This window comes from Aquila chrysaetos, chromosome 3, assembly GCF_900496995.4.
Source record: "Aquila chrysaetos chrysaetos chromosome 3, bAquChr1.4, whole genome shotgun sequence".
Lineage (NCBI taxonomy): Eukaryota > Metazoa > Chordata > Aves > Accipitriformes > Accipitridae > Aquila > Aquila chrysaetos.
Window position 1 is genome coordinate 45,888,271 of NC_044006.1, and position 15,798 is coordinate 45,904,068.

The window sequence follows — 15,798 nt, forward strand, 5'->3', positions numbered from 1 at the left end:
GAAAAGGTGATGCTGTAGCAATGTTATATTCAAACTTACTGCATCAGCTAACAATTTATCAGGGTGAAATTAATTTTTGAGTTACCAGAAATAACACAAGTATCATTTATGTGTAAATCAGTTAAGGCTATTATCAATGTCTTGAGAGGAAGAGAGTTCAGTTTGTGGCCTTAATATATATCTAAATATGGTAAAAATCCCACAATATGGATTTTTTTATTTCCTAGGTTGATTTTTGACAAAAAGTAGCATTTAGTGAAATGTTTTAGTGCTTTGGTTCCTACTGATTGTAATGATGAAATCACAAACAAAAATATAAAGCTATTAAAATACAGAGCTGATTCCCCAGACATCTTACAGATGCTGCCAAATGAGCTACACCCTCTGTTAAGCATTAAGTTTATAATTAAGGGAGATGAAATCCTCCTGTGTCATATCATGGTGGTTTACACTGAAAGCGATAATCTTGAATGCATATCTTCCCAGAGAACCTTCCACATATCTATACACCTGAAGTATGCCTATGAGCATTTAATGGTATGATTTGCATTTTAAAAGTCCCTCGAACATGGAGTTAAATTTCTTGATGCTAAGAAGGGTCGTAATAGCACCTACTGGGTTCTTCCATCAGAGAAGGTGAACAGAAAGGAGTGAATCTGGTCACAACATACAAAGTCAGTAAACACCTATATAAAGACAGGAATTCCCGCCAGGGAAAGATGATGGAGCCCTGGAAGGATGCCTGTAAGAATCATGTAGCTGTGCAGACAGTGCCATCATGAAACCCTGAGTTAGAAAATCTGAAAATGTCTGAAATATAGCTGTGTTCTCATTGTTGTAACTTGCTAAAGAAAAAAAATAAAATGAGAGCGCGCAATTAAGGCAATTCCTCCAAAAGTCTCTTGTACCTTCCATTTAAATTAATATGGCTCTAATCTGACATTTACTTTCATAAGGCTGTGGGTATGGGGCTGGCTAATGAAGCCAAGGAATCTTCAGAATACTTGAAAGATACCTCAAGTATGAAAATATTTATATACAGTGTAGACTCCCATGTTTTATTTTCATCCTGAAAGGAATGTGACCCACTTTACGAAAGAGAGCAACTCTAGGCTTGGCAGCCATTATCAGATCCGAAGGGAGACAAATCTTTTCCTGTACAATTTCACACAGATAAGATCCCGTAAAGTTTCAAGCAGCACATGACTTTGCACAGCACTGAAGGATTCTGCAAAGGCCATTTTCTCTGAGATGGGTTTAAAGCAGAAGTGTTTTCTGAACAGTTATAACCATCTAATAGTGTATCATTTGAATCTGCCCCCTTCCACCTGATATCGCCTTCCCTCCCTGTTAATTTCCATTTATGTTCCTTAATCAGACAAGTCCTCTTCAAGAGATTATAAAGTAATTTACATATTGGTTTCCCAGGAGAGAAGCAGCAAAAATTAACATGGCTATATTCCCTCCTAGGACATTTAGGAGCTTAAACTGGGAAAATAAGGTGAAGGGCTAAAAATGAGGGAGAGCCTTAGCTGTTTATCACTAAGTTAGTCACCAACAGTCAGGTATGAGACCTCAGTTAGGGGAAGGCACAAAAAGACGTCAGATAATCTGTCCCCACTCCTGCACTTCAGATAGTTTTCATTCTGCCTTTTAATGGAGAGAGACACTATCTATAATATGTAATAGCCCTCCCAAAATCATGTCTTTGTATATAGATGTAGCGACTCGTTTGAGCCACACTGTTCCAGAGACGAGATGCATTTCACAATGCGAGCTGCTCCTCAGCACTGCTGCCTGAGCTGATGAATGGAAACATAAGTAACTGGTAGCACCAGAAACACATCTCCTTTGCCTTAGCAAACAGACTGGAATGGATGTTGTAGGTGACAAAATCACAGAAAAGTAATTTGAAGTTGGGAGGTATGGAATAGAAACACTTGCTAAGGTTCCTCTCAAACCCCATTTTGTGCAAGTTTTTTTTGCCATTCTTCTGTTTTGGTCTAATTCAGGCAGATTCAAATCCTGCAAGAAAAAAATCTTACAAGATTCCTCCAGTGTTCTTGTACACATAACAGGTAGAGCCTGATGTCATATCATTTTCAGAAGTTTGCCTCCTCAGGCACTTCTGTCATTAGTATCTCTAATACTTTCTTCTCTTAAGTTAGGAGACGCAGTGTAAGGCTCACCACATTTTTTACATTATTAGTAATCCAACTCTTTGCTTGATTTATTTTTTCCCATATAGCTTATAAGTTATTACAATATTCCACCATTCTATCTTTTCCAGGTGTCCTTATTGCTTAATGTAAAAAGTTGTTCTTTGTTAGTCTTACTATGCTTTTAAACTTTTCTTTTTTATACACAGATTTTATAGCTTTCTCTCTCTTTTACCAGGTGTCTGTCTTATTTAATTCTCTGACCAAGCATCCTAATGATTTTGTAGAAGTGTCCTCTGCTTTTATCCAGTGTTGGCTCCAATTTTTATTTTTTTTTTTTTTTTCCAAGTCTATATTTTACTGGAAAAGCATTTGCTGAAGAGGTTAAAAATACAACTGATCTATTTCAGGCATTCATCACTTCTTGAAATTTTGCCCCAACTTTTGATTCTGAACATACACTAAGTCACATTTTATGAGCAGGCAGCTCAGATCCATTTGGTGAAGGGTGATCTGCTTGCACACACAGGCCCGCTCTCACAAGTATTTTTTACTTCTTTACAATCAAGGCCTTTTATTGTTTACAAAAGTTAACCTTTACTTGGCCTGTAAGGCAAAACAAGATCAGGGTTGCTTGTTTGTTTTTTTTTTTTTTTTTTTTTTAAGCCTGTTCCTACTACTGCAAGCACTTTCAATTAAGCAAGTACAAGTTGTGTCTGAGAAGGAAACCACCTTGCACAACATAGTACTTCAAAAGTCCAGGCAATTAGCTACTTTTTTTTTTTTTTACCATTTTCTCAATCAATGTTTCTTTCTGTATTACTAATGCAAAAAAGTTAAACAGCAACAGAAACACCATAACTTATCATGAACTGAAACTGCCTAGTAACCTTTTCTTCTGATATGGTTTGAGAAGCAAATGTCTATTCTGCTCTTGAATTCTGAAATGAGTTAAATATTTAAGTACTGGTTTTAAAATGTTTTCAAAATATACAAATCAGACTAAATGCAATTGGAAAGCCTGTTGACAGTGTTCTACTAAACTTTTCCTAATTCAGCTCAAATATACAAATCTCAACATCAGCAGTTTATCCTCAAAAACTTATTGACAGATATCTCTTGACTTTTGAGGTACCAGAAATGTCACAAGTCTGAAAAAAACCCCAACATCCTAGTGCTAGACCCAGTAAAATGGAAAACTAGCATGAGCATCAGCAGTTTAACACCTAAGCTCTTACTGTTTTCCCTTCCCACCCCAACAAATCTACAAATTAAATCCCACTCCTGAAGTCACAGCCGCTACTGTCTATAAAATTTACTGCTACTAAACAGTAAAGTTGTATGAGCAACTGCAGAAAAACTATGACCAAAAGTAATGAATTAAGGTTGGGGTTTTTTTCACATCTATAGAATTAATTACATTTTCAGTACCTTGCATGACATTCTAGTACTCCATGTGAGACATCAGAAGCAGGACAGTTTATGAAGTCAGTTACATGGCAGATGATGTTAACCCTACTGGCTTATACAAAAATGCCTGCTGCATGCTTAAAGCAAAATGCTTTGCAAAATATAAGTTGCAGAGTAATTGAATTCTTTACCCTACAATATCACACCCATGCAGTCGGTGTTTCTTTTAAAAGCATTAAGAGTAGCTATGGCATTCTTAAACATGGCTGAAGTTATGACATTGAAGAAACACACTGGATTTAAAAGCACTGTACAGAACAGAGACATTAGATTTCACTAGATTTCCCTAACATATATACCATAAAAGTATAGAATCCTGTTTTAAAACATTCACATAACCCAAGAACTTGAAGTTTAACCAGATTGTGTATATTTTCTTCAACTTTCATAGACTACTTTCTTTTAAGCCATTCTCAAAATGAAGCTCAGCAAGCCCTGAACTGCTTGTTGAAGCAGATTGGTGTTTCTCTTAAGACCATTAAAAGAGTAAAATAAATTAAAAAATCTGTTAAAAATCTGAAAAACCATTATACACCACTGAATTGCTCACAACACAGATTAAAACCATCTCAAGCTCTGCTACACAGGACAGCTAAACTCAGGATATTTTATGTTCTTATCCTTTTTAATGTTGCTTTTTAAAGAAAGAGTAACAGCATTAAGTGTGGAATGTTAAGTGTTTATGCAGTAGTCTTCCTTAAATGGGGGACATATCTTCAGTTGCCACAAAGTGGTACTTAACACGCTGCTGTTTTCTTAAGTAGAAGGAAAAACCAGCAACCAAGTTGTGTATTTTTTTTTCTTTAAGTGACTGAGTGATGCTGAACTTAGTTCACAGCACGCTAATTAATCACTCCAGAAACACCACACTAAGTCAACATGTGCCTACCTCCAAAAATGAGATTTCCATCACTGCATTTGGAAGACTCAAGTCTTTGTTCACAAACACTTGCACTACCTAAAGCAGATGTTCCCAAACTGTGCTATGCAAGACACTTCAGAGTTATTTTATGTGTGTGGTAGGCATCAGGAACCACTGCTCCTGAGCTGGTGGGCGGGAGAAAAAAAGAAGAGGAAAAGAAAGAAAAGAAAAAAGAAAAAAAAAAAGTCAGAAGCTGTCACAACCACTATGCAATAAAAGTTCATTCCCTTAAAGCCTACAAACATGTGTGTGCTTCTTGCTCAGAATACCCCCATCAGGCTCCCAGACTGGGAAAATGTAAAAGGGAGACAGAACAAGATTTATATGGGAGTTGAAAGGCAAGCAGCCATTTTTGAGAGCAAGAAGTAGGCAGAAGGTTACAGGACCATGAAGTGTCAGATCAGCAACAAACTGTTATGCCTTTGTCCGAGAGAGTCAATGGTATCTATATGCTGTCTGGGAATTCCTGAGCTTCTAATACATCAGTGGTAGTTCTCCTCAACTTAAAGTAGAGCCTGGAGTTGAGGAAAAAAAAAAACCTGAAGAATGACTGTACGTGGCATAGCTATGACGCAGCAGACTAGCAATTAGAGTGCAGCACTTTTATGGCTAGCCAGTTGTACTTATTCACCTGATGCCAGAATTTTAGTTCAGGATTATTATTTTTTTTTAAACACACATAGGGAATGTAACTTTACTTTTGCTTTTATCATTTACTTTAAAAGAGAAGAGTAAATCTCAGGAAACATGCAGTTGTTCAAATTTTTCAACTCTCACTTGGGCTTTGAAGCTTAACAACCACATACCAAACCGTATACTGCTTGTGGTTTCAAGACTCAGAGGCAATGAACTCTTGTTCCATAACTATCACAGAGACGACAGTCACCTGCTGAATCACCGAAACCATATCCTGGCACAGCCGCGTTTCCTCTGAAGTATTTCCCATTCAATTGCTTGTCTGGGTACATCTTCCTTGCTTCTACAGAAAAAAGTCAGCGAGAGGTGCATGCTTGTAAATTGTAACTTACCATCAGACCTATTAATATGATACTGCTTTAGCCACAAAAAGGGGAGAAAAAAAGCTTGCTAAATTTTTTTGAGATGAGGGATGAAAAGTCAAAAAAGAAAGTGAAGTGATTTACTTCCTTGTGGAATGAGATCTATGGGAAGTTGAACCTAGATGCACGGAGGTACCTACCAATCATATTTTTGCTTTTTTGAACCTTTGCTTCCTAAAACAGAGTTTTCTTTTCCTATAACTTGATTTTTCCATGCATTAGAACAACACAGAACGTTTACATGCATATAGCTAACCAGACATTACCTATTCCTTAAAAATCATCAACTATATTGTTATGCTTTTGATTTGTAGAAGAGACAGGTTAATACCAAGTAGAAAATGACAGTTAATACCATAGAACTTTTTTAATTAAACCACTAATTCTGAAACAAACGGTTAAACCCTTCACTAAAAAAAATAAAAATTGTAATTACTGAAATAACTGTTCTCTCAGTTTTATACATCAATAGTCATTTTTTATTCTAAAGCCTAGGAATCTAAAGTGATTTTTAAATTCCTTTTACAGTTCACAGTTATTTTCTTACCTATCAGTTTCAGTGAGGAACTCATCTCACTCAAACTTGGACCTGGTACTCAATGATTAACTCAAATCCATTTTGGTTGTTGGTTTTTTTTTCCCTACTGAAACAATGCCTTAACTTTGGCTTCACCCAACTGATGGCTCAACAGCAACGTCATACAATTTTGGGGAATTTCTCTATGATTTTAACTGAAAAAAAGAAACAGTCAATTACATTCCATGTATGAAACAGGACAGTTTAATTATTCTACTAGTAAAGTGCGATGTTGAGTTTTGTCACTGTTACATTAAAAAGTTATGGAGGTGGGTTTGGAAGGTTTCTTTACAAGACCATTCAAGTCCAACCGTTGGTATATAAGGGTATTAATGAATAAACACTTTCTAACAGAAATATCTCTATTTAAATTGAGGAAAAAAACCATACATTCCACCAAAAGAGATGAAGTTGCCTTTTTTATGCCAGCTCAAGGCTCTCCAGCAGTTTAAAAGAAGTCTTTCTGCAATGACTGAAGCATGGTAAGGGAGTCAAGTGGGCTTTTGGAGGGTTGCTTCCTTTCCAGCCCAAGACTATCTTTTCTCTACTTGGGAGATGGGACTTATTCCCAGTTTATTTCACTGACAAGGCCCATGGACGTATCCACATGAATGTCCCCAGTCTGAAAGGCAAGTCTATCCCTTGCAAAAACCTCTAGTCATCCCCTGCACTTCACAGGTTGCCACTGAGGTCACCACAGTCAGACCTCAATTGTACTACACAGAGGGGAAAGAGGAATGGATCAATTGGGACGGAACTGGAGAGGTGCTCCGGGGAGACCCTAACTCACCAGCTTGGTGATATGAAAACAATGAGAGTCAACACTGAAGACCTTGTTAACGTCAAGTGAAACAATATCCACTGCTCTCCCATTGTCCACAAAACCAGGCATCCTTCATAGAAGGCAGTCAGGTTTGTCAGGCATGATTTGCCCATAGTCTACAGATTAATAAGACTACTATTCTCACAGGGTAAAAGCTGAGAAAGAATTTCTTCACTTAACTAAGGCAATAGCCATTTCAGAGTAGTACATCCATGTCACAAGAACACTGAGGGATTCAGGGTAGCTGACGCTCCTTCCTAACACTGAAGGTAGATAACTGCAAGCATTCCAGCAGAGGGCCCGCAGACAGCTAATACAGCTTGAGACACGCAGAGGAAGGGGGGACGCTTTAGAAACACACAGGCTGATACATTCCTAAAAAACTCTTACAGCCACAGGGCTCAAACCCTTCCTGCAAGAGAGTATAAGCCTTGTGTCCTACCTTCAAATGCTGATGGGGTGCCTGAATAGGGGCAACTTTTTTTCCTTCCACATCACTATGTAACTCATCAGAATTTATGCCACCTGATTAACATACTGACTAGGAATTCATATTTGCATTGCTATCCTTCTGAAGTATCAGCTACAGAACACAAAATTATATGTATATGTATTAGGCTCCAACTGTCTACAAAGTTTCCCATTAAATAGGTCAAGAAACTGTATTAACAAAAGCCTTCAGTATCAGTGTACTGTATAATACCAGATGCATTTCAACATCCTTTAGTGTGATCAAATCAACAGCCTGGTGTCTGGTAAGAGACTACATATAGCATCATACAGACCATGATGGTATCAAAGCAAAATTAAGAGCAGTTGTGAGGACGAGAAGGAAAGACTGGGATTGTTTGTTCTAGGCATGTCTCTTACCATTGTCTGATAAAAGCATGCCAAAAAACAAATGGTATAAGCAAGGTGGAGACTGGGGGCTACCCTTATCTTTTCCTCCAAACATGCAAAATATTTAAGTGGCACAGTGGAGAAAAAAAAAAAAAAAAAAAATCAATAAAGGAAAGATATCACCCTTTAGTTTGTAACTCTGATGTAGACACCAAGAGGCAAAAATTAATTCACTGAAACTGAATACTTCAATACCAAAAGCTAGTGTCTCATGCTGGCCCACAGGAATTATACCTCTGAAGATGTGACAATGGAGTCTGATGGGGGAGTCAGAATATTTGACCAGCCAGGCCATGGACTTGCTCCAGTAAATTTATGCAATCAGTTAGAATTTGTCTTGAGGGGCCAAGTATGTATGTCTTTCAGCTTATTAGATGTTACATGATGCCATGCATAAAGTGTGCAGTACTGAGCAATTCAAAAGGCACATGGGCTGAATTTCAAGAGGCAATTATTCAGTGGAAAAAAATGAGCATCTCTTTGTTCAATTAAAACCAGAGTTTAGCATGCATCACTGAGGGCAACTAATTCCTATTTGTACGTCCCCTTTAATGTTCACAGCTGGCAAACAGCAAACCTACATTTTCTTAAGGCTGTTTCAGATAAACTGTAAGAACTAGAATAGAGTTATTTCATTTAAGTTTCTAGAATAACTATGGTAAGTATTATCATTAACATAACACCTTGTTAAAACATACAGCTTGGATAGTCCATCACTGCACTGAAGCACAGGAACTCCCAGGAGGCTTTTCCCAGGAAACATTTATCAATAAATCATCTGAAACTCTGAAGAGCACTTTTGAAATTGGTTATGTCTTTTACCTTTTTCAGATTCTCTTAAAAAGAAATAATAAATTAATCCATTACAACAACCAAGCTCTGGTAACTAGAATTAGCTTCTATTTATCTAGCTAGATTTCGAAAATGATTCACAAAGCAATCATTCTTTAACTACTTAGTGCCCTATCAAAGCATGGATGGAGCAGGAACTCCTTTAACAGAGCTAAAGTTTTTGTTTACTCAGGAAAAATAAACAGTGTTATAACTGGCTAGAACTGTAAACATCTACAGAGATCAATCATACAAGCAAGTCTTATTTCCTTATCAGAATACAGATAAAGTCAAACAGGAAAAGCTAGGGCATTTCTCCTATCAGCAAGCATCACAGGAGGAAAACTGATGAGTCATAAAGGCACACACAGCATTAAAAGCTATTCCAGTATTAACAGATTATTTGTACACATTTTTAAAGTGTATTCATACTGAAGTCTGAAATTACCAGGACATATTTTTAAGGTCATAGTCAAGCAAACTATACTTGTACAAATTCAAATGGATGAATCACGAAGCCCATGGAAGACAAATGTTGAGAGCCTGGTGCTACCTCTAATTACACTTCTCCACTCAAACTGTCTTTGGAGGAAGGATCAACAGTTACTGCGGTTTACACAACAAAAACAAAAAGCTCCAAATCTCATTATCTTTAGGTGCTACAGATAGCAATAAACACATTAACAAAGATTACAAGATTTGGAATACACAGTGTCACAGAAACAGCAGTACTTCCTGAGGCCAGCCTTTTTATCTTGCTACCAATTCTGGGTTTGAATGTCATACTAACCCAAACAATGTCAATCTCCAGAACACTTACATGATCAGCATAAGATAAATTATATTCTAGGCTCTGATCTTGCAAACAAAAGAGCATTCACTGCGACAGGTATCCAGAGCAAAACCCAGAACACCACGCTTAAAACTTATCTCCTTATTAACAAGGGCTATAGAGAAAAGACAAATGCTCTGCATACCAGGACAGGGTTTCCAAGAAATTTTACAACAGCTTTGTGGAATATAAGAGGCTCCTACACTGACTTTCCATGTGCCTTTGATTAAATAATACATATAGTGCAGAGAAGAAGAGATCACCTTTTCTTCCTCTTCCTTGCAAACGGAGTTCTAAGGGCTAACATTAACCACTGAAATACTACAGGAAAACAAAATCTGAAGAACACATAACTATCAGTATTTGTACCCTGCTTCTCCTCTTTATCCTAGAAATATATTGACATATTAAGTTCTTGCTTTGTGATATAAACAGAATTTTCAATTGTAGATGTTTGGTTTAGAGTATATTAAATGGCAGTTATATCCATCTATAGGGGTATAGGGCTGCCTAGCTGCATGACGTGCCTAGTGACACAGCACTCCTAAAAATAAAATGTTTCTGAGCAAGCTAAGAATGAGCAGGTAACAGTGAAAACATACACATTTTGAGATTTAAGGTGATGTCACGGCTACATGGCTCTAATCATCATTTTTGAGGATCAGAATTTAGGACTTCAAAGCCTAAATCCCTACTTATGTTCTGTTACGTAAAATACAGGCTAAAATAGCCTGTAGCAGACAGCCACAAATGCTCAGTATGAATCTTGGGGGATTGAGGGCGGGGGGTGGGGGGGAATATTTAGGGGAGAAAAAAAAAAAAAAAAAAAAAAAAGAAGAAAAAAGACAAGTACAGCAGTGTGGAAGAATAAGCCTGGATTAGGAAATAACCTGAATGGTACGATAGTCTAATACTGAAATAACCATACAATTCCAAGATTCTTACATTATTATTACATTTTGTAATAATTTTAGATTAGGGCTGGGGGAAGACAGTACAAAAGGAAACATAGTTGGTTTGTTTGGGGTTTTTTTCAATTTTTTTTCTTCCTCCAACTCTCAGATAAGATTCAAAGCAGCTCTTTCAAAAATGTGAAAATGAATTCATACGCACGGTAGAAATACTGAATACAGAAAAGAAAATTAGACAAAGAACAATATAACTTTGAAGGCTGGAAACCAAGCAAATTTAAATCTGAGTAATATTTTAACAGGATGATATACCTGTTAGAAGAATCACCAAGAGATGTGGTGGATTGTCCATTTAACTTCTTCACATCAAAATCGGATGGTGTTCTACAAAACCCACAAACAATCTCTCTCAAACTATGGACTGTTTTCTACCTCGGGAGTACAAAAATGGCTCAAGACTGAGTCACAAATCGAATAACACTAGTCAAGCCCACCAGAAGCTGCTGGCAACAGTAAATTCCTATATGGCATCAAGACAAACACTTGAAGCAGCAAGCGCAGCCTGACTCCACCACTCTACCCTTTAGCTTTTCCTGATGTGGGAGTCAGGTGTGTCTATGTATGCAGCAGGAGGAGCAGGGAAAAAGGGTAACATGAAAAGGAAGTCACACTTTCAAAAAATATGAGGAAAGCTGCATTAGACAAACAAGGCAGGTAAATATAGTAACACTCTGAAATAAAAGCAAGTCAGGCCAGATCTGCTGTATTATCCTGGCCTTAACAGGTTGAGTTTTAATCAGTTGTTTTGTACTTTAAGGTTTCTGTTCCAGACCACCACGTAACACCTGGCAGAAAGACTAACTGTATCTGCTAGAATGCAGATATGTTGCAGCCTTTCTCAATGTCACAGAATAAATAGATTGTCTCCCACTTTGCCCGTCTTTCCCATCTGTACATCTTATCGTCAGCTATACTCTCCAGAGCAGGAACCACATGCAGTCTGTTCTCTCCAATACACAGTATGATAGAGCAGCGGGCATCACAGGAAAAATACATTGTATCAAAGAAAATATTTTATGTGGTGACAATGGGTGCGTTGAAAATTTAAGCAATGTTATGCCAAGGAATGTGTGTTAATTATATTACAAAGTAAAATTAGGCAATGCAAACTTACTGGAAAAAATTCTTAATTATTTTGTTATTGCTGTGCTTGCCAGAATCACTTGCATACAACATAAGAAACCAATTCTAAACTAATTTTGAGCAGAAACTTTCTTCTGTAATTGCAGAACACTGTCCAATAAGCAAGAGGGAAAAACACCCACATACTTTAAACCACAGGAATTCTTACTGAAATGGATGAAACGATAATTAATAAGCAACATGCTAATTTTTGTTTCTAATGTACCGATACACACACATAGCACAGCTACTTCATTTTAGATTCTGAAAGCCTCTCCTTAATTCTCAGTATACCCTTAAAAAGAAAAATCATGCCCCTAACATTAAAAATAGCGATCAATCATACAAACTCTACTTTTATCCCTTTAATCTAACCGCTTCACCAAAACTCTGAGAAGACTCATTATAAATGTTCTCCCTTACTGCAGTAAAGTACTCAAATGATTATCAATTCATCATATAAGGACCAAAGCTGGAGGCAAAAGGGCTTTTTCCTTTAGTGTGCATGGGGAACACAGGCTATGCCTAAATGATCGTCCAGTTGTGCTCCAGATACTGAACTCACACTAACCTGCACCCACACAAAGAACTGTTGTCCCGTATTCCACTTTATATTTTTCACCGCTGAATGCACACATGCATGGGCACTTAACATCAAAATGGAGTGAAATAATACCAGGACATCATATAAAGTCCTTCTTTAGTGACTGTCAGCAGACACCTGCCTGATTTATCTTGGTCTCTTAAAAATAAAAAGCTTGCCTTAAGCCACTTTCAGAAAGTATCTTACACGCACAAAATAAATACTCCAGCGGTGATTTACGCTAACCTGCTTGACTTTGAGGACTGCTAATCCACTTCAGTACAGGCAGGTAGCACCACACAGCTGAGAAGCAACACCACCTTAAATCACTTCTTAGCTTTGACTCACCACGCAAGAACTTTGACTTTATAAAGAAACAGACTTGACACACATTATTTTAAGCCACTACTGAAATTTCCTTCTTGACTACAAGGTCAAATTTGTACATATAAGAGTATGCCAGAGTGCTTACATGAGGATACAGAAAGCCTTCTGACACTACTGTGGTCTTGAGACTAACCTGACCACACAGAACTAGTGTATCTGAAGTGTAGTGATACAGAAAGATCACTTAGCAGCACAATAACTTCACTAACAAACTACAACAATCAAACACAACTGCTTAACAGAATAAAATCACCAACAGAAGAAAGAGGTTTTGAGGTTGCAGAAGAGGGAAAATTAAAAAAAAAACCAAAATACATCTATTTCCTACAACCTGAAATATGGTTAGCAAAAACAAGTCTACCATGTTTCAGTCGACACTATGGAAAAACTCATCTGCCTTTAGCTCTGGAGACAATTCTGTACCATCTTAATGACTGGAGGCAGGGGAAGATGCTTTTTGGTTTGTTGGGTTTTGTTTGTTTGTTTTTTAATATATACACTTAGCTTTTAACATAAGAACAAAAAAACCCTGTCAACTTCTAACTGAGGTACATTTATTCAAATTGATGTAACTTCTTGAGATGTCTTTCACAAAACAGTTCTTCCCCCCTCCTCCCCGACTTCCACCTTCACAAAACAGACATTCACTCTGGATTATTTAAACTTGGAAAAATGCAAGTGTTTTCTTTGAAAAAATATCTATTGTTACAGCAAAAACTTGGGTTTCCTTTCAAGCAAGATCATATGATTACGCGTTTATATTTTACTTTCCGCAGGAATTTACACACCCCCCATTTGCATCCTGTTATTCATTTAGCGTTTCCCTTTACTTCAGCATGCTGCGTTAATAAAGTGGACCTGTTGGCTCAGTCCAGGCACTCAAGGTGACAATCAGTACTCACTCTTGCATTTGTCAGATTTTTTCTATAGGGTTTTCCATGTATTTTTAACTGTACAAAACATTCCTTCAAAAAAGCAGTTCTGTGGGAAGCAGTGCATAGGCAGATCGTGAAACTCTAACCTAGGGGTTTTCAGGGTATTTTTGTTAATTCTGTACTTCAAAGCACTAATTTCTCTTTTGGAGGCTAAGTTTCAACTGAAATAGATACCATGTTATTTAAGTGCATTAAAATAGTATAGATCTTATTTTCAATACTGGATCTGTCATAGTCATAGATTGGTTACTCTTATCTTCACTTTAGTCATTGATGTTAGCCTTTAAACACCTTCAGATACATACTGATTACTAACATGATTTGTAGTCCTACAGTTCAAAGACCTGAAAAGAAGTAGCAAAAAGCCTTTTTCTGCTAAAAAAGGTTGACAGCTTCTACTGAAGCTATTCTACCTGAAGGTATAAATTAAATTTGTTTCATCTTGCACTGTTCAAAATGTCTTGCACAAGATAAGCAACATCAAATTATTTATCTTTTACCAGGCATTTTTATTTTATGGAGACTATAGGAAAAATATTCTGCTGTAATGCACCTACTATATGCACTTACTTGGTGCTTGAAAAGTCCTTTCCTACGAGGCAAATCAAAATTTTGCTACTTATTCATTATAACAAAATAAATAGCCTATATTTTACAGCTGTGGCCCACTATGGTAACATTAGCTGCCTATGTTTGTCTGATGTGGATACCATCCTAATACTATGCTGTTGAGTTGAAAACACAGGTTAAGTTTGCTTCAGTTCTGGATCCACAGTAGTTAAATTGCAACCTGAAACGCGAATATAACTTCTCTGCCACTAACGCACATCTAATTCATCACAAACAGGTGAAAGCTACCTTCATGTTCAAATTAGAAACAAGCAACTGATGTAAATTTTGGTGTGAAGTGATTATGGCTGTCTTTACAGCTAAAGCCATGAATTTTTTTCCTGTACAGAAATCATAGCCTTAAACACCTTTATTCCAGGACCCTCAAGTGCAAATTGTCAGGGGGGGAAGAAACAAAAATCAAGCACTTCCATTGCATGAGAAATTGAAATTTACTATTATCACTCCATCCCAAGTAAGGCAAAAAAACTTGCAATCTTGTATTTGTTTCAGAATATATATATATATTTTTTAAAAAAAAAAAGTTTCATTGAGACTAGAATATCCTCTTCAACTCACCAAGAGAGCACAGCCAGCCAAATCATTTGTTTTATGGCAGTCAACCTGAGATAACGTCTCACAAAGACTTTGATGAAACTTATGTGCCAAAAGAACTCTTCTATTTCATGGGAGCAAATATTTTCATTTGAAAAAACACTGCTAGAAATATTTGACCAACTCTAGCCTTGAGTAGATTCCATGTCCTGAACAAATACAGAAAACAAGACACTTGCATATATTCGTCGAGCAATAAAACACAGGATATAAATTTATGAGCATTACTAAACTGAAGCCACTAGACACAATAAATGAAAATAAATATCCAGTATTCCTGCAGGAAAAAGTGGAACTATCTTAGGCAGTTAGGTTCCTTCAGTCCTTTCATCCATGGTATGGAGTCACTATCAAGAGGCTGAAACACTAAATCTTAAACTGATGAGGACAGAGGTTATTTTAATGTCTAAAAAAGTAAAAAAAAAAAAAAAAAAAATTCAATTTAATATCAACTCCATTGCAAGCAAGATTCCTTAGCTACAGATGATCAATATAATTCCATCTTCAGCATAATATTGTAAAACTTCACTGACTCATAAAAAAAAGGACAATTATTTAAATACAAGGTCCCTGCTTTATTTCAGCAATGAAAAGGCCCAGGCTATTTCTGCCTTTGAAGAAACTGGCATGAAGCCAGCCATCGCACCTCACCCTACACAACAGCTCAGGTAGTAAAGGAAAAGGGTAAGATTCCTTGGCCAGCTCTGAGATGAGAACATATGCTTCTGGCCCGATTACTACTCCAAGCACTGCTGTATTAGCCTTGCCAGGGCTGGGGTCAGTGACAACCTGCCCACACAACTGGAGAACCTTAGCTGTTGTCTTAATGCCCCATGCCCTGCATTAATCAGGGCTTGAACACAGGAAAGACTTTGCCTCTATTTCTTTACAAGTCACCTTTCCAATAAACTATAGGAAGAGGCACTAGCAATTACTTTATATCAAAACGAAGTCATTTTTGATGCATCATTAAGCAAAACATACAACTGATGGGAACTCATACG

The 15,798-nt window shown here is 37.1% G+C and overlaps 1 protein-coding gene across 1 annotated transcript in view; it reads right to left on the reverse strand.

The window, feature by feature from the left end:
* AHR (aryl hydrocarbon receptor) overlaps positions 1-15,798 on the reverse strand; it is a 65,315-nt gene that overhangs the window by 40,679 nt on the left and 8,838 nt on the right. The window lies entirely within an intron of this gene.